General features: G+C 44.8%; 1 protein-coding gene across 5 annotated transcripts in view; it reads left to right on the top strand.

Moving 5' to 3' along the window:
* The first annotated feature begins 310 nt into the window (after positions 1 to 310).
* Positions 311 to 18,406, top strand: part of C2H9orf153 (chromosome 2 C9orf153 homolog) — a 40,638-nt gene continuing 22,542 nt past the window's right edge. The window contains exons 1-3 of one of the 5 annotated variants that reach the window (XR_005985930.1): positions 311 to 2,444; positions 2,591 to 2,658; positions 2,901 to 6,410. The gene's annotated coding sequence lies outside the window, so the exon portion shown is untranslated. Of the gene's footprint in view, positions 6,414 to 18,406 lie in introns of those variants that run through there. The other 4 variants (XR_005985928.1, XR_005985931.1, XR_005985929.1 and 1 more) reach the window with 4 other exon arrangements.

The following is an 18,406-nucleotide window of genomic DNA, read 5'->3' on the forward strand; positions in this document are numbered from 1 at the left end:
CATTGGGTGTAGAAATAACTTAAAAAATAAACTTGGTATGTTTGTTCTCCATGGAGTCCAGGTCTTGAAGCAGTCCTCACACTTCAGGTCTTAAATAAATCTGGGTATCTTGTTAATAATGCAGACCTGATGCCAAAGGTCTGGGAGGCCTGGGGTTCTGCACGCTGAGCAGAACCCTTCTGAGCAGAACTCTTCTCTTCTTGAAGAGACCAAGTTTGACATCTCAAGGAGGAGAAGTCTTTTTTTTTTTTTTTTAATTTTTATTTATTTATGATAGTCACACAGAGAGCGAGAGAGAGGCAGAGACACAGGCAGAGGGAGAAGCAGGCTCCATGCACCGGGAGCCTGACGTGGGATTCGATCCTGGGTCTCCAGGATCGCGCCCTGGGCCAAAGGCAGGCGCCAAACCGCTGCGCCACCCAGGGATCCCTCAAGGAGGAGAAGTCTTACATGGCCCTTCTTTTCTCTGAGCAGCCACATAAGGTGGCGCAGGGTCTTGCCTTTCTCAGGAAATATGTCCTGTAAATCGCACATAACCGAATTTACCATTTAAACCACTTCTAAGGGTGCAGTTCAGTGGCCTAAAGTATCTTCACGTTGCTGCACAACCGTCACCATCCATCTCTAAAGCTTTTTCATCTTCCCAAGCCGAAACTCTGTACCCACTAAATTCCTTCCTCCCCACTGCCAGGCCCTGGTAACCACTGTCCTACTCTGTCTCTGGACTTGTCATTCCAGGCACCTCATAGCCCTGCAGTCCATATAGCATTTGTCCTGCTGTGTCTCATTAGGGGACACATTTTTAATCTTCATCAGCAGGAGACGAGGCCTAAACAGTGACTACTGTTGCTCTTTAACCCACACTGATGGAGTCCTCAGTTTTTCAGCTATGAAATTGTCCTTTGATGATGTGACTGCTGATGGTTATTTATGAACAATGGAGGGTAGTTTTAAGAATCAAAAGGGGAAAAAGGCATCAAAAGATTGTACTCGACTGACCCAGATGAAATTCTTCATGAGGACCCTGGGGAGAAACATCAGGTAAAATGAAGTTAAAGATATAGCATGACCCTCTTGTCAGTTAACAAAGTCTAATGACATCACTTGGTGCTACAGCAGATCTCTTCCTCCTCATTTTCTTTCCCATCAGCCCCATGCCACTGCGGGCCAGCCCATGTGGGCAGGTGTAGGATGCAGTCTGGCTCCTAGTAACTGCCTCAATTTCTCTTCTGCATCCTGTCCATATCTATAAAAGGAAAAAGTTGACAATTCAGCTATTTAATGTTTACCTTTTAAAATGTCTGTCCATCCACCTTCTACCCATTACCCTCATGTAGGAAGATAATCCCCTGACCCTTTGTGTCACACAGCTGTGTATGTGACCTTGGGGAGGTCCATATGTCACAATGCATAGTTATTAAGCATTAGCATTGTCAGATGCCAGGCTGGCCCAGGGGTTGCCAGATTAAGGAGACTCAGCTGTGCCCCCAGACCCACAGGTTCATGAACGAGATGGCTCCATAAGCATAAAGCAAGTGGTAGGTGCTGCCACTGACCCACTGCTAGGGCATAATGAGAGAAGAGAAGAGGGGAAATGAAGCCAGCCTGGTTTTGGGCTGGAGAGCCTTTCCAGCCCAGGAGAGGAGGGGTGAGGTGGGCTGTGGAGAGAGAGGAGGGGCTGGAGAGTTGAAGTGGTGCCTGGGTTCCTGTCTACAAATCAGGGTTGGGAAACTGACCAAGAAGGTCACAGAAAACCACCCCATCTTCCCTCAGGGTCTCTCATCAGCAGTCTGCCTTCCCCACCTTTCCCACCTGCCCTCAGCCCAGAGAGTGTACAGCCTCGGTAGAGGGGACAGTCTGAAAGCGGGAGACCAAAAAGTAGTGGAGAGCTTCCTCTCCCGGTTTCCAGACCCAGCCTGTGTAGACAAGCTGTCTCGGGCCCAAACTGAAGGGTGGGAATAAATATGAACTCTTCAAACCAGCTTCCATCCAAAGCTGCCAAGTGTTACTTTGTCCCCCTTACCCAAGCAGTCCTGTCGGTCCTCAAGGCCAGTGTCCATCCAACCAATGCCCTGAGCAGGTGTCCTTCCCTGGGACCATCTACAGAGAACAGTTGGTGCACGGCTGTTCCTTTGGATGGAATCACACTGTTCAGTCCATCTCAAGTCCTACTGCAGCTGCTCCCCACCTCGGGTCTCTTCCTCCTCCTTCCCTTCCATACATGCTACCTTACATTTCAGGTGATGGGGCACCCACAAGCACACCATGGTGTGGACAGCAGGCAGAGCGAAGCCTGGTGACTCAGCTGGTGCTTCTCGACTGGCCTAGGATCCTGTTCAGTATATTAGCCAGTTCCTGGAGAAGAGGTGGGGAAGTAAGCCCACTGTATGCAGCCACACAGCTTGACTTTCGTATCAAAGGAAGTGGGGCAGAAAAGATTTAAGGTACGGAGATGGGTGGGCACAGTTGGAATTGGCCACGGGAAACCCCAAGGACATCTGTTCTTTTAGGTTGCTAAGCAGAACAGTACCCCTCTTTGGTTTCTATCTCTGGGTGTCTGGCTCCTTCCTCTTGGGATTCCATCCTATAGGTCAAGCGCTGCTGCCGCCACCAAGCAAACCAGAATCAAGCAAAGATCTTCCCTGGAGTCTACACCAGGTACTTATTCCCATTTCTAAAAATACTGGCATCTTCCACTGTCCTCTCCTGAGGCCCCTGAGCTGACCCCACGTCCCCCACCCTGAGAGCTGTGACACAGCAAACCGAACTGCTGACATCACCACAAGATGTTCGTTACCACTTTCTACCGGGCTCAGGGAGGATGGGGACTGGTGCGTTTGGAGAGGCCTCCAAGGAAAGCCCCTCTTTCCACTCAGATCTGTCTTGCTGGTTTGTTTCAGGCTTGCTTTTTATGGGACCACAGGGCTCCAGCTGCTTCGTTAGCAAGTGTTTATGGAGCCCTTCCTTGCTGTTGTGATGCCTTGTGCTGTGGAGAACACAAAGATGTCTCCCCCCACCCCCCCAGAGGTGACCTGCAGGAGGAGAGGAGCAGGGAGGAGGAGGATCAGCATAGTAGTAGCAGCAGCTAGTGGTGGTAGCAGGATTAAGCCCGTAGCACTTGTGAGAACACATACATCACGGCCAGGACCAGGCCGCCTTGCAAACACTGCAGGAGTTAGCGTGCTGAATCCTCATGCAGTTCTAGGTAGTTGACATCATACTTATCAGGCTTATTTTACATACATGTATACTGAGTACTGAGGTCACGGCTAGCAAGAAAGGCCTTGATTCTCTTAGCCACTGTTCAGCCAGGGGAGGTAAGACCAGTACAGCTCAACAAGGTGGAAAACAATGCCATTGAAGAGATGTGTGCTCTTGGCTACAGACCTTTTCTCTCTCAGAGGTGCTCAATCTGATGGATCCACAGTTCCAATTCTGATTGTGTTGTAATCAATAATAGCACATTGTGTTCTTTAATCAATTGTGTTATATGCAATTTATCCGACAACCCTAGCAGAAGGTCTAATAATTGAGCACCTACACTGTGCCAGCCACTGTGCTGTGCAAGTGGATCGCACGGGCAGACGGAGTCCAAGGCTGAGGAATCCAGGGAAAGGAACCAGGAAAGCCCAGTAGGCATTTTGGTGAGCAGTCATGCAGGAGCTAACAAAGTCCGGATGAATCCTCAGGTCCTTGTGGGCTCTCACCTACTTCCCAAGGAGCCCTCTTTTCACTTAGATTAGCATTCCCAAAGCGTGGAAACCCATAACCTCTCCAGGGGGCCACAGGCATCTGTGTGTCAGAGGAAAAAGCAATGACACGGTAGTAGTCACACATCTTCAATTGGAAATGTAAGATTATAGTGACTTCAGCAAAACCCTATTTTGTTCTCCACAACCATTCCATATATTTTTTTTACCATTCCATATTTAAATGTTGAGCATTTTCCATAAGGACAGCACCAATCAGATTGTCTTAAGTAACATTCAGTTGACAAGGTACATCCTGGTTAATGAATTTTTCACACCATAGGCTGGCTTATGGGTATCAAATTTGCAATCTTTATTATTGCTATTGGGTTATATTTTACTCCATTTCATTTTTTAAAAAAGGGATTACTGGCCCCAAAGTGTTCACTGAAGCATAAAATAGTGATGGAAAAAAAAAAAATAGTGATGGAAACAGTATATATATATTTACATATATATATATCCTCCAAATCAGAAAAATCTTTTGAATACCCAAGGTAACTATGAGTCCAGAATGATGTAGAATGTCAGGATTTATTAAACAAATCTGTGGTGTGATTTTACACAAAGCAGCTGAAAATTACAGCTTCATAGGAGATACTTCTGGGTCTCAGCGTCATGAGTTCAAGCCCCACAGTGGGTCTAGAGCTTACCTGGAAACTTAAAAGGGGGTGCCACAATGAATATCTGAAAACTGAATTTAATTAGATTGGGCCTTCCACTTGCTCAGGTCTTTGCCAGAAGAAAACCCGGTCAGGTGGTACAACCAAAGCTTTCGAGTTCTTCAATAATAAAAGGTGGTGATGGTACGGTACTTTTCCGGAAGAAGTACAAAAAATTGCTTTCTGGGACAAGATGATTCATGGCTTGAACACAGAGTAAAGACAAAAATGGCCAACCTATTATTCAAAACCTTAACTTATTGAAGCAAAGATAGCCACATGTTACATTTCCGTTACAATCCTGTCTACAGAGTTACATATGTTCTGTTTTGTGAGAAATAAAATGAGCTAGTGGTCAAATAGTGTCATCAAAGATCTTATTTTTTAGAGATTTTAAAAATTTATTTTACAGTGTGTATATGAACCGGGGACAGGGGGCAGAAGTAGAGGGAGAGAGAATCTCAAGCAGACTCTGAGCATGGAGACCAACAGAACTCGAGATCGTGACCTGGGCCACAACCAAAAGTCGGACAGTTAATCAACCCCCTTTAGAGATTTTTTTAATTTCATTTTTTTTAGTTTATTTACAGAAGTAATCTCCACACCTTATGTGGGGCTGAAACTCACAACCCTGAGATGAAGAGTCTCATGCTCTTCCACCTGAGCCCACCAGGCACCCTATCAAAGATCTTACTGTACAACTATTAATTACATACAATATGACAAAAGCATTTCCAGTTGCAGACATGAGCTGGTCATCAGCTATTGATGTATGTGCTGTGTGTAAACATGAGGCAGAAAACCACAGTGATGCTTTGTTCTGCGTCACTGAACATGGAGTTCACGGAGGGGTGAGTTGTAGATGGAAAAAGATGGCCAGGTGTTCTACCGCAGGAGCAGTGAGGGCAGTGGAGGAGGGCTATTGCTCCAGGAAGAAGGACCTCTTTGCCCACTCACACACCATCTCACTCCCAGGGAGCTACATTTTGAGTATGATGCCATTTGGACAGATACCATGAACATGGCACACAGTCAAGTTGTGGTCACTGCATGTCTACCCTGCCCTATAAAGAACTGAGGTCAGAGGGAGACCACTGATGTACGTTAAGATGATGGATTGAAACCTCTGAGTAATTTCATGCCTCGACTTTGGAGCAAAACTATAACACAAGGGTGTTAAAAAGATATCACACAAAGATGAAATCTGGAGAGATGCTAACATCAGTAACATTTAGGAAGGTAGATGGAGGAGGGGTTACTAATGGTTCAGGAAACTGGAGGAAATGGAAAACTAGATGGCCCTATTATGCCCCCGAATAATTCTCAAAAGCCTCCACTGCAAGCGACATTGGCTCTTCCTGGAGCTAAGAGCCATGGGAAAGGTGGACCAAGAAGATGGTTACTGATGGGGATCTCTGGGTGGCTCAGCAGTTTAGCGCCTGCCTTTGGCCCAGGGCGTGGTCCTGGAGTTCCAGGATCGAATCCCACATTGGGCTCCCTGCATGGGGCCTGCTTCTCCCTCTGCCTGTCTCTCTGCCTCTGTGTGTGTGTGTGTCTCATGAATAAATAAATAAAATATTTTAAAAAAAAAAAGATGGTTACTGAGCACTGTATGAGAAGGTGGACCCCCGAATGCCCTCCCCCTCTTCATTGCCTCTGCCTATAGCCTAAAGAATTTCTCCAAGGAAAGGCTAACACAGGGCCTGCAGACTGGGAGAGCCAGGCCCAGTAGAGTGCTAGTATTGTACTGGAAAACAACCAGCAGTCATCCGAACAAAACATGGGATTTTGTGAACGTATGGTAAGCGCCGGACACAAGGATTCCCAGCCCCACTCCTGCTCTGCATTTATCCTGTCACCGGGAGATACTTAACACCCTCCAGACCAGGGCATGGGGAATCTTACCAGCCCAGGAAAGGCCTAAAGATGCTCACATCAGGGGGATCCCTGGGTGGCTCAGCGGTTTAGCATGTGCCTTTGGCCCAGGGTGTGATCCTTGAGTTCCAGGATCAAGCCCCACATCGGGCTCCCTGCATGGAGCCTGCTTCTCCCTCTGCCTGTGTCTCTGCCTCTCTCTCTCTCTCTCTCTCTCTCTCTCTGTCACTCATGAATAAAATCTTTAAAAAAAAAAAAAAAAAAAAAGATGCTCACATCACAAGATCTCCCCTAACTGGTCCACCCAAAACCTACAAGCCCCATTAGTGTGCATAGAGTTTCCTGCCAGCTTTTTTGCACCCCATTCGTATTCATGAGCAGACAACCACAGCTCACCAGACATCTGAGGACTACCCCTATCATGGAAGTTAGGTGCCAAAACAGGAGAGACAGACTATCTTGAGAGAAGACAGCTTCAAAAGACCAACTATAGGGGGCGCCTGCTCAGTCAGTTGGGAGTCTGATTCTTGATTTTGGCTCAGGTCAAGATCTCAGGGTCCTGGGATCGGTCTTTCATCATTAGTGCAGAGTCTGCTTCTCCCTCTGCCCCTCCCCCTGCTCATACTTTCTCTCTCTCAAACAAAAATTTTTTTAAAGAAAGATTTTATTTACTCATTCATGAGAGAGAGAGAGAGAGAGAGGCAGAGGAAGAAGCAGGCCCCATGCAGGGAGCCTGACATGGGACTCCATTCCAGGACTCCAAGATCACACCCTGGGCTGAAGGCGGCGCTAAACCGCTGAGCCACCGGGGCTGCCCTCAAATAAAAAAAATTAAAAAAAAAAAAAAACCCACCATGGTGTCTTCAGAGGCATGAAATGTTGCATAATGTAGCAAGAAAGAAGGACATGGAAAGAACACTCCGAACACAAGCAGCTCTTACAAACCCAAGTGCTTGCATGGTCACAAAACAGAAGAGTTGGAAGATAGAGGGAGAGGCTCAAAAAGCAGAAGGAAAAGACAACCAGATAAGCCAGAGAGAAAAGATGAACAGTGGGTATTTATTGTACCCCAAATGGAAGTTCTGTGTTGACCCACTCCTGGAATTTGGAGGTTGGCCATTGTAAACAAACTGCAAAAAACACAAAAATTGAAGTGATGACCTACCCTTGCTGGCTTCCCGCTCCAGCCCACTCTGTAGTCCTACCTGATGCCCCAACAGGGGTGAACAACACGTTAGCCAAGATACAGTCACAGTGCCACCTCTGACTCCCCCAAAGAGACCTGTGAAACTCGCAGGGACACAGAGGTCAGACAAGGGCCTGGATGTCCTTGCAGGTTGTTTCCACTTGCGCCTGCATGGGACTGGGCAACAGCATTTTCTCACTCATAGTTGCCATTCTTTTTAAAAAGGAAATCATTTTCCACCACACAAGATAAAGAAGTTCTGGACAATAGTGGAAATATTCTTACGTGATTGAACTCTATGCTTAGAAATGGTTGTGATGATAAATTTTATTTGTATTTTGCTGTATTTAAAATTTTATTTTTTTTTAAGAGGGAAGCAAGCTGCAGGAGAAATCTGTAGGGAGACATACATACATAAGAAAACTAGCAGGGAGAAGAACAAAAGGAAGAGAATGCTAAACACAAAATTCAGGAGGGTGGTTATCTCTGGGTGTGGGGAGGGAAGGAGGTGGCACTGGGTGGTACAGACGGCTTCAGGCTGTCCCTGGCATTCAATCTCCTAGACTGGGTTTTGGGCACATGAAATTCCATGATCACTCCTTTCCATTTAAAATGCGAACATGCTTTCAAGACCCCTGGGTGGTTCAGTCAGCTAAGCTTCCAGTTCTTGATGTTGGCTCAGGTCGTGAGCTCAGCATCCTGGGATAGAGCCCCAAGTGGGGAGTCAGCTTGAGATTCTCTTTCTCCCTCTGCCCCTTGCCCTCTCTCTAAAATGAATAAATAAATCTTTTAAATAAATAAATACTAATTGGCTTTGCCATTATATTTTTTATTGTTTATCTACTCTCTATTAAAAAGAGCTCCTTTAGACTATTTAGGCACTGGCTTTTATTCTATATACTTTCATTTAACCCAGTGTATCTGAAATAGCATACTTTTGCATATAACCAATATACAAATCCTTATTGAGGTATTTTTATTTTTTTCATACCACAGCACATCTCAATTGACTAGTTACATATCAAGTGCTCAATGGCCACATGTAGCTAGTGGCTACCATACCGGACAGAGCAGACTCAGAAAAACACTACAAACAGTAACTTTAAAAATTTATTTATTTGAGAGAGAGCATGTGCATGAGTGAGGAGAGGGGCAGAGGGAGAAACAGGCCCCTGCTGAGCAGAGAGCCCGATGTGGGGCCTGATCCCACGACCCCAAGATCATGACCTGAGCTGAAGGCAGACGATTAACCAACCACTGAGCCACCCAGGTCCCAGGTGCTCTCAAACAGTAACTGAACGCAACCTGTGCTACCATAATGCATATTATTTAGGGGAATGAACAACAGCTGTTCAACAGCATCATCAAGCTAAACAACATCAACAGCCCCATCCAATTTTTCACAAGCACGGGCCATGAGAAAAGTCTTTAGAGTCACTTGGCCAACACCAACTGTGAAGCCCCCACTAACTGTACCATATGTCCTGCTTTTCAGAGATGTTAAAGTGTGAGGGGGATACGGTGCAGTAGTTATAATGCAAGGTGTGTGGTGTAAGGACTGGTTATTAGGATGATATGGGAAGTTGGGGCTGGGTGTGTGGAAGAAACTGATTCCAGAACTTGAATGTTAGATTCAGGGGAAGAACCTTCCTGGAGGTGGTTTGTGACTTTGCCAGGCTGTTGGAGTAAAGTTCAGGGTCAAAGAGGAAGCACGTCCCCATGAGGAAGCCTGAGTGGGCACTCTCAGGAAACTCAGAACACCTAACTGCTCCTGTCACCCTCATCTAACCTGCACACATTTCACCCTGTGAGGTATGTGTGATGGAGAGCTGATGCTTGCAAATCCAGATCCTCCTTCTACAAGACCACTTCGTGGCTCCCCTCATAAGTATTTTCTTTGCTGTTTTGTTCTAGTACTAAATTTATACTCTAACAACTAATTCCTTTATTGTCATTATATATGATTTGAGAGGGAGAGAGAAAACTATGCCCAGTTTTTTTATATCAAAAAATATTCTTGGGACACCTGGGTGGCTCAGTTGGTTGGGTGTCCGACTGTTGGTTTCCGCTCAGGTCATGATCTCAGGGTCATGCAACAGGCTCCGTGCTGGGGGTGGAACCTGCCTAAGATTCTCCCTCTCCCTCTGCCCGCTCCTTGCTCCTGCACACACACACACACACACACACACACACACACTCTCTCTCTCTCTCTCTCTCTCTCTCTCTCTCTCTCCTTAAAAAAAAAAAAGTATTCTTGAGAGTAAGAACCATTTCAAATATTGTTTCCAGTATCCTTAAAAGGACCTATCGTGTGACTAAGTGCATAAGTACCTCCGTAGACACAAAACAAGTGGGGGTTATCTTTCTTTCCCATATGTGCTGCTTTCTCCTCAAAACAGGAAGTCAGCCATGTCCTAACGGAGCTGTTTTGACATTACAAAAGGAAGACATGCTTATCGTATAAAAACTTCAAGCAAAATGCACATTATTAATGAAGAGAGCAAATCTTCCCTTCCATCCCCTTCCTATTACCTCTCTTCTTTTGAAACTGGTGTAAGTCCTTCCAGATGATTTGCTATGAATTGGAAACTGTGTTCATATATTCACTTTATATACAAAAAGATTTGTCTGCTACATGAAATACATATATGGCAAAAAAAGAGAAATACATATATGGCTTTATTTTTATATATGTGGAATTGTTTTACAATTACCATTAACATTTACAGAACATATTTAACAATATGTTTCTGGACCCAGCAGCCAGGGCACTCCTTTAAAATATATGCCAGGGGAAAAAAAAATAAAATAAAATAAAATAAAATAAAATAAAATAATAATAAAATTTTTCTTTTTTATGATAGTCACACACAGAGAGAGAGAGAGAGAGGGGCAGAGACACAGGCAGAGGAAGAAGCAGGCTCCATGCACCGGGAGCCCGATGTGGGATTCGATCCCGGGTCTCCAGGATCGCGCCCTGGGCCAAAGGCAGGCGCCAAACCGCTGCGCCACCCAGGGATCCCAATAAAATAATAATAAATATAAGCCAGGGGACAGCTGGGTGGCTCAGTGGTTGAGCATCTGCTTTCGGCTCAGAGCATGATCCCAGGTTCTGGGATCAAGTCCCTCATCGAGCTCCCCACACGGAGCCTGCTTCTCCCTCTGCCTGTGTCTCTGCCTCTCTCTATGTCATGAATAAATAAATAAAGTCTTTAAATAAATAAATATGTACATATATCCCAGAGCCTGTCGCAGAGCCTGCAGTGGTTTCCCAAGTCCCTAGGAGGAGTGCCAAAGTCCATGTCTGCCTGCAAGACCCCAGAGTGTCAGGACCCTCTTCCCCTCTGCCCTCTTCCCCTCACATCCTGTGTTCCATTCCCCTTGAAACCTGCTCTCTCTCTCCAGTCACCCAAGCACATGGCCCTGGCTGGTCTCTGCCTGGAAGGTACCACCCCCCCACCCCCATTATTCTCAGGGCTCATACCTCCTACGAATCTTTGCTCAGATATCACCTGCCCATGAAGTCTACCCTGGCACCCTATTTAAAGGTACATATGGCCCCCAGCACTCCCAAACTCCCTCGACCCTGATATAGCTTACTTCCTTTAGAGCACTCTGGTTTTCAAACATCCATTTACTAGATATTTGATTTTCTGTGGGCCTCCTCTGCTGGCATGTAGATGTCACAAGAGCAGAAATGTTTGTTCTGCATGTTGGTGTACCCCAGGGTCTAAGCTGGGCCTGGGTGAGAACAGGTGTTCAATGAATTCTTTATAAATGTTTTAGAAACTTTTTCTTATCGTTTGCACTTTATTTGCCTTTGCATCCCTAAGACCAAGTCCAGTACCCAACAAGTTATGAATGCTATGTGTTGTTGGATCAATGCTGTCTTACAGCCAAAAATTCAGTCCAGAAGGAAGGAAGGATGAAGAAAGGTTGAGAAAGAAAAAGTAGGAAATAGGAAATAGTAGACGCAAGCTTCCAGTGAGTGCCGCCTGGTGGCACAACAGCACAATCAGGCTCCCCGGGGCAAAAAAGAACATTTCATTGTGTGAAAAAGATAAACTAATGCCTTTAATTTTTTTTAAGATTTTATTTATCTTTTAATTAGAGACAATGTGTGTATGTGAGTGGTGGGGGAAGAGGGGCAGAGGGAGAGGGAGAATCTTAAACCGACTCCATGCCCAGCACAGAGCTGGTTACAGGGCTCCATCTCACAACCCTGAGAGATCATGACCTGGGCTGAGATCAAGAGTCCCTCATCTAACCAACTGAGCCCCTCAGGAACCCCAGATTTTATTTTTTTTAAAAGATTTTATTTATTTATTCATGAATGATACAGAGAGAGAGAGAAGCAGGCTCCATGCAGGGAGCCCGCCATGAGACTCGATCCCTGGTATTCAGGATCACATCCTGGGCTGAAGATGGCATTAAACCTCTGGGCCATGGGGGCTGCCCCAGATTTTATTTTTAAATAATCTTTACACAGGGCTCGAACTTACAACCCTGCAATCAAGAGTGGCATGCTCCACCAACTGAGCCCACCAGGCGCCCCTTAAGTAAGTATCATTAAAGGCACACCTTTGCACAGCCCTTATAAAGGGGTTGCATATGAATTATTTCTGGGTAGTACATACATGAGGACAGGGATGGAAAGTACATCCCTGGAGATTTGCTCCAAGTGTTTGTTAGTGACAAGTATGTAAATGCTTCTTTAGACAAAAAACAATAAGAACAACAAAAAATCCGCTGTTTTTCAAGGAAATCCAAGTCCTCAGTGCTCACTACTGAAGCAGATAATAGAAACAAATAATAGAAACAACAGTAATAATCCTTACAAAGGAGTTATTAGGTGGGTATTATTGCTCTTCCTAATTTGGTCCCTCTCTTCATACTAAGTAGGGAAACAAATCATATCTCCATGGAAAGATAGCTCTGGCATAGGCTGCGTAGGACAAAAAATGCTACTGTATCAACCATGTCCTGTAGTTTCTGATGCTTTCCCATCTGAGGAGCTGGCCCTGGAGGGACTGGGTTAGCTAATTCCTTGGGATAGTAAACCACCTGTCTGAGTGTGCCTTTCAGATGCAAATCAACTGATCCCAACCTCAACCATCCCCTTAGGAAGCTCGGACTCTGAGGCCCCTACCCACCTGCCCTGTCACCCAGGGCTAGGTGTCAGATCACAGGGGACAGCCCCTAAGGCCCAGAGCCTGCTGAAATTATCCAAACTAGCCATCTCTAAACCTGCTGGGCCTGTGCCACCCAGTTCCCCCTGCAGAAACCAGCAGAGGCTCTGGCTCACGTTTCCCACCCCCACCTGCCTCCTGATGGATCTGGTCCTTCAGGGTGTGGTCCCCCCTGGCATGGGATGCACCCTCTTGAGAATGTAACTGTCTCTTCAATGGCAGCTGTCTCCTGGTCTGTTGGCCTTACTGAGCCTCAGATTTTCTAGTAATACACAATGCAGTTGACTGAAGGTGTTTGAATTGTATGGGTCCCCCTTATACATGGATTTTTTAATTTTTTAATTTAAATTGAATTTAGGTTAACATATAGTGTATTATTAGTTTCAGGGTTAGAATTTAGTGATTCATCAGTTGCATATAACACCCGGTGCTCATTACATCACGTGGCCTCCTTAGTGCCCATCACCCTGTTACCCCATCTCTCCACCCACCTCCCCTCCAGCGACTCTCAGATTGTTCTCTGTAGCTAAGAGTCTCCCATGGTTTGTCTCCCTCTCTATTTGCATCTTATTTTACTTTTCCTTCCCTTCCCCTATGTTCATCTGTTTTGTTTCTTAGGTTCCACATATGAGAAAATATGGTATTTGTCTTTCTTTGACTTATTTCACTCAGCATAATACCCTCTAGTTCCAACTGCATCGTTGCAAATGCAGATTTTTAAAATAAATACAGCACTGTAAATGTATTTTTCTCTTATGATTTTCTTCTTTCCAACTTGTATTGCAAGAATATAATCTGTAATACATATGACACACAAAATCTGTGTTAATCAACTGTTGTTGATAAGGACTTTGGTCAACAGTAGGCTCTTAGTAGTTAAGTTTTTCAAGAGTCACATATTACACATGAATTTTCCACCATGGTCGGCAGCTCTAATCCCTGCGTTGTTCAAGGGTCAACTGTATCTTGAAATAAGCCCTCATGGATGGCCCAAGGACCCCTGACCCCATAGCAGCACAGCCACTGTTGTCTCCCTCCCACAACCAAAGCAGAGCCATATCTGCCACCCTGAAATAAATGGGGCTCCCCCACTTGGAGAAGAATGGAGAGATGCCCCCAGGCAGGCCAGCTCCAAGCAAAACCTAGAGCAAAGAGTTTCAGTTTTCTCATGGCCTCTTCCCCTTCCCCAGACAGGAGGGTCTGTAGTATGGCTGCCGGGGCTGAGGGATCATACATTGAATTATAGGGTTGAAGTGGAAAATTGTAAGAGAACAACCATAATGGCCAGAGGCATACTAGATGAGTTGGTGGACTTTTCATGAGAAATTGTTAGTGAAAGAACAAGATGTAGAAGGTGATCTCAGTTCTATAAACAATTAGGACAAATCATTTATATGCATGAGTATGCATATATGTCACTATATGATATATAAACACAGATAAATTTAATTATATAGGTTACCCGATGAAAGAAGGTTAATGAAAGAAGGTTAATGAAAGAAGGTAGGGGAAGGTGGAGGAAGCAAAAAGGAAAAGCAAATAAAATGCATATATGACAAGATCATATTTATGTACAATAGCATAATATATATATAAATATGGGTTCTTGGGGGCACCTGGCTGGCTCAGTGGGCAGAGCATGCAACTCTTGATCTCAGTCCTGAGTTTGAACACCATGGTGGTAGTAGAGTTTACTTAATAATAAATTTTTAAAATATTTTGAAGTTCTTTTTTTTAAGATTTTATTTATTTATTCATGAGAGACACAGAGAGAGAGGCATAGACATAGGCAGAGGGTGTAGGACTTTATCTCAGGACTCCGGGATTACAACCTGAGCCGAAGGCAGACGCTCAACCACTGAGCCACCCAGGTGCCCCTATCCTGAAGTCCTGAAGTAGGACTACTTGGTTTAGTCTCCAATTTACTACTTCTTAGCTCTGTCATGTTGGGCAAAGTGTTCCTCCTCTCTATACCTCAATTTCCTGATCTGCAAAATGGAGATTATAATTGTATTTATGTCCAAGAGCCGTTGAGGGGATTATATGGAATAATGCATTTAAGTTCTTAGAACAATGTGTGGCACACATAGTAAGTGTTCACAAAACACTTAGCTGGATCACAGCCATTACTAAAGATCAGTATCCCCAGTTTGTATGTGCTGGTGCCTCTGTTACCTCTAGGACACAGCTCAGGGCTCTGAAATATTCCATCATCCTGTGTGCTGAGCCTGAAAACCGCCCTAAAATTGTAACTAGCCAGGTTCCCTTTTATAGGCACCATACAGACCTCCACCCATCTATTAATATAGTTCCTCTTCAAGCAGATCACAATATAATTGACCAATTTTGGGGGTCTATCTTTTCATTTGTTTCCTTTCTAAAAACAGCTTTATTAGGGTATAATTTCCTTAGAGTAAAATGTATTCCTTTTAGTACACAAGTCAATGACTTTTAATACATTTACAATGTTGTTCAACCATTACTGGAATCTGATTTTAGAACTTTTCTTTGCGTTTATTTACACATACATACATACAAGCCAGGTGCTTCATATTTTCAGGTCCATTTTAAAAACAGTGAGATCCTTTGGAATCATCACTTTAGTTTTTCTTTTTATCAGAGATTTCCGTTGGTCCTTTTTTTTGGTAATCCATTTATGCCTGCATCCTTCTACTTCGCCTTTGGTGGGGTTTGGTTTTGTTTTGAGAGAGAGGGAGAAGGGAGTGCGAACTGGGGGGAGAGGCAGAGGGAAAGCAGGGATCCAGAGGTGGGGATGTAGGGCTGGATCCCAGGCTCCTTAGATCATGCCCTGAGCAGAAGGCAGATGCTTAGCCTGGCTGAGGCACCCAGGCGCCCCTTCACCTTTGTTTTTACCATAGGATTCTCCTAGAGCTTTTCTGGGCCACATGCGACTAACAAAGAAGGAAATCAGAGGGTTTATGTAGCTCCAGGAATTTTTTCAATCCAGAGCAGAATCGTAATGAGGATACAAGGAATGCACCCGACCCCGCAGGCTGGAGCTCCCCAAGGGCGAGTGCAGAGCCTGCTCAGGGCGCCCGAGCGAGCCAGCTGCACCCCCCGCCCCCGCCATGGGGCTTGCTGAGCAGGGCGCCACAGCCCCTAGACCCCCAGGCCACAGCGCACCCCCCGCTGTGAACCCGGGGCCACCAGGAGAATTTTTCTGTAGTCCCCATAAGAAACCTGGTGCCGGTCTGCATTCCCTCCCAGCTCCCACCTGCAGCCCTAGGTAACCACTGGTCCTTTGTTTGCTTGTGAGTAGAGCCCATCCCTTCCAGCTGTTAGCTGAGCTGTCAGGGGGCTACAAGGAGCTGCCTCCCCGAAGTCCCTGGCCTCACTGCTCTGCCAGACATATGAGCAGTCCCCCGTGACGTGCATCTCCCACAGGTAACTCCCTCCAGCCATTTCTTTAGCTTTCCTAATACTGACATTCAAATGTTCTTTTAATTGCAAAAAGAAATGCTTATTGTAAAACGCATAGAAGCACAAAGAATCCTAAGAAAGAACACAAATTACCCCAAATCAATCCTATATATGGATAGAGTTACTGTTAAGATTTTTAGGTGAATGGGGACCTAGGTGGCTCAGTGGATGAGCATCTGCCTTTGGCTCAGGACGTGATCCCAGGGGTCCTGGGATCCAGTCCCACATTGGGCTCCCTACGGGAGCCATGGGGAGCCTGGGTGGCTCAGTCTGTGAAGCCTCTGACTCTTGATTTCCACCTGGGGAGTCTGCTCAAGACTCTTTCTCTCTCTTCCTCCGCCCCTCCCACCCTCTACTCTCTCTCTCTCTCTCCCTCTCTCTCTCTCACACACACACTCGCTCTCACTCTTTCTCTCTAAAATAAATCTTTAAAAAAAATTTTTAAAGATTTTTAGGTGAACCTAAATGAATGACTTTTTGATGAAATGGGGCCATTTCCTTTATAGAATACTTATGTATAATAACTTTCCTGTTATTAAATATTTCTGTTCAACGTAATGATTTTCCCAAATCTGTTAGGTTATGAGCTCAGCATTGGACACTTAGATTGTTTCCCATTTGTCTTCTAGTCTGTATAACACTCTATTGAATGTCTTTGGAGATTCATTTCTACACACCTCTCTGTCATCTGTTGCATCACTGCCTGTCATCCAACTGTGAATGCTTTCATTTTGTAATATTCATGAAAGAAAAATTTTCAAATGAAAACAATAAAAGGTACACTCTAACCCAAATTCCTAGGGACTACCACTGTTGGGATATATCCTTTGAGATTTTACAATGAGTATATAAGCTCCTATGAGATATATTTATTAGATAAAAACAAGATCATATTGTACAAATGGTTCTACTATTTCACGCTTTCATTTATTTTTATTATTTTTTAAAAGATTTTATTCATTTATTCATAAGAGAGAGAGGGAGAGAGAGAGGCAGAGACACTGCAGAGGGAGAAGCAGGTTCCATACAAGGAGCCTGACGTGGGACTCAATCCCAGGGCTCCAGGATCATGCCCTGGGCCGAAGGCAGGTGCCAAACCACTGAGCCACCCAGGGATCCCCTCACGTTTTCATTTAATGAGGAAAAACATCTTTAGTAGTTTCAGGTGTACGATATAGGGATGCAGCAATTCTATGTATTACTCAGTGCTCACCATGATAGGTGTACTCTTGATCCCCATCACCTATTTCATCCATTCCCACCCACCTCCCCTCTGGTAACTATCAGTTTGTTCTCTTTAAGAGTCTGTTTCTTGGTTTGTCTCTCTCTCTTTTATTCCCCTTTGGTCTTTTGTTTCTTAAATTCCACATGTGAGTGAAATCATATGGTCTTTGTCTTTCTCTGACTCATTTCACTTTGCGTCATACTCTCTAGTTCCATCCACATCATTGCAAAAGACAGGATTTCATTCTTTTTTTGTGGCTGAATAATATTCCATTGTATATGTACCACATCTTCTTTATCCATCCATCAATTGATGGACACTTGGTCTGCTTCCACCTCTTGGCTATTGTAAATAATTCCACTATCAACCTAGAGGTGCATGTATCCCTTTGAAATAGCATTTTTGTATTTTGGGGTCAATACCTAGTAGTGTAATTGATGGATCATAGGGCAGTTCTATTTTTAACTTCATGAAGAACCTCCATTCTGTTTTCCACCATGGCCAGACCAGTTTACATTCCCACCAGCGGTGCAAGAGGGTTCCTTTTTCTCCACATCCTTGTCACACATTGTTTCCTGTGTTGTTGATTTTGGCCATTCAGACAGGTATGAGGTGATAACTCATTGTAGTTTTGATTTGTTTTTCCCTGATGATCAAAGCAATGGTGATGAACATCTGGGATCCCTGGGTGGCTCAGCGGTTTAGCGCCTGCCTTCGGCCCAGGGCGTGGTCCTGGAGTCCCAGGATTGAGTCCTGTATGGGGCTTCCTGTGTGGAGCCTGCTTCTCCCTCTGCCTGTGCCTCTGCCTGTGTCTCTGCCTGTGTGTGTGTGTGTGTGTGTGTGTGTGTGTGTGTGATGAGTAAATTAATGAAATCTTTTTAAAAATGATGATGAGCATCTTTTTAGGTGTCTTGGCCATCTGGACGTCTTCTTTAGGAGACTGTCTTTGCATGTCTTCTGCCCATTCTTAAATTATTTGTTCATTGGGTGTTGAGTTGCATAAGTTTGTTATATATTCTGGATTCTAATGCCTTATTGGGTATGTCATTTGCAAATATCTTCTCCCATTCCATAGGTTG

Source organism: Vulpes lagopus, chromosome 2 (genome assembly GCF_018345385.1).
Source record: "Vulpes lagopus strain Blue_001 chromosome 2, ASM1834538v1, whole genome shotgun sequence".
In the NCBI taxonomy this organism is placed as follows: Eukaryota; Metazoa; Chordata; class Mammalia; order Carnivora; family Canidae; genus Vulpes; species Vulpes lagopus.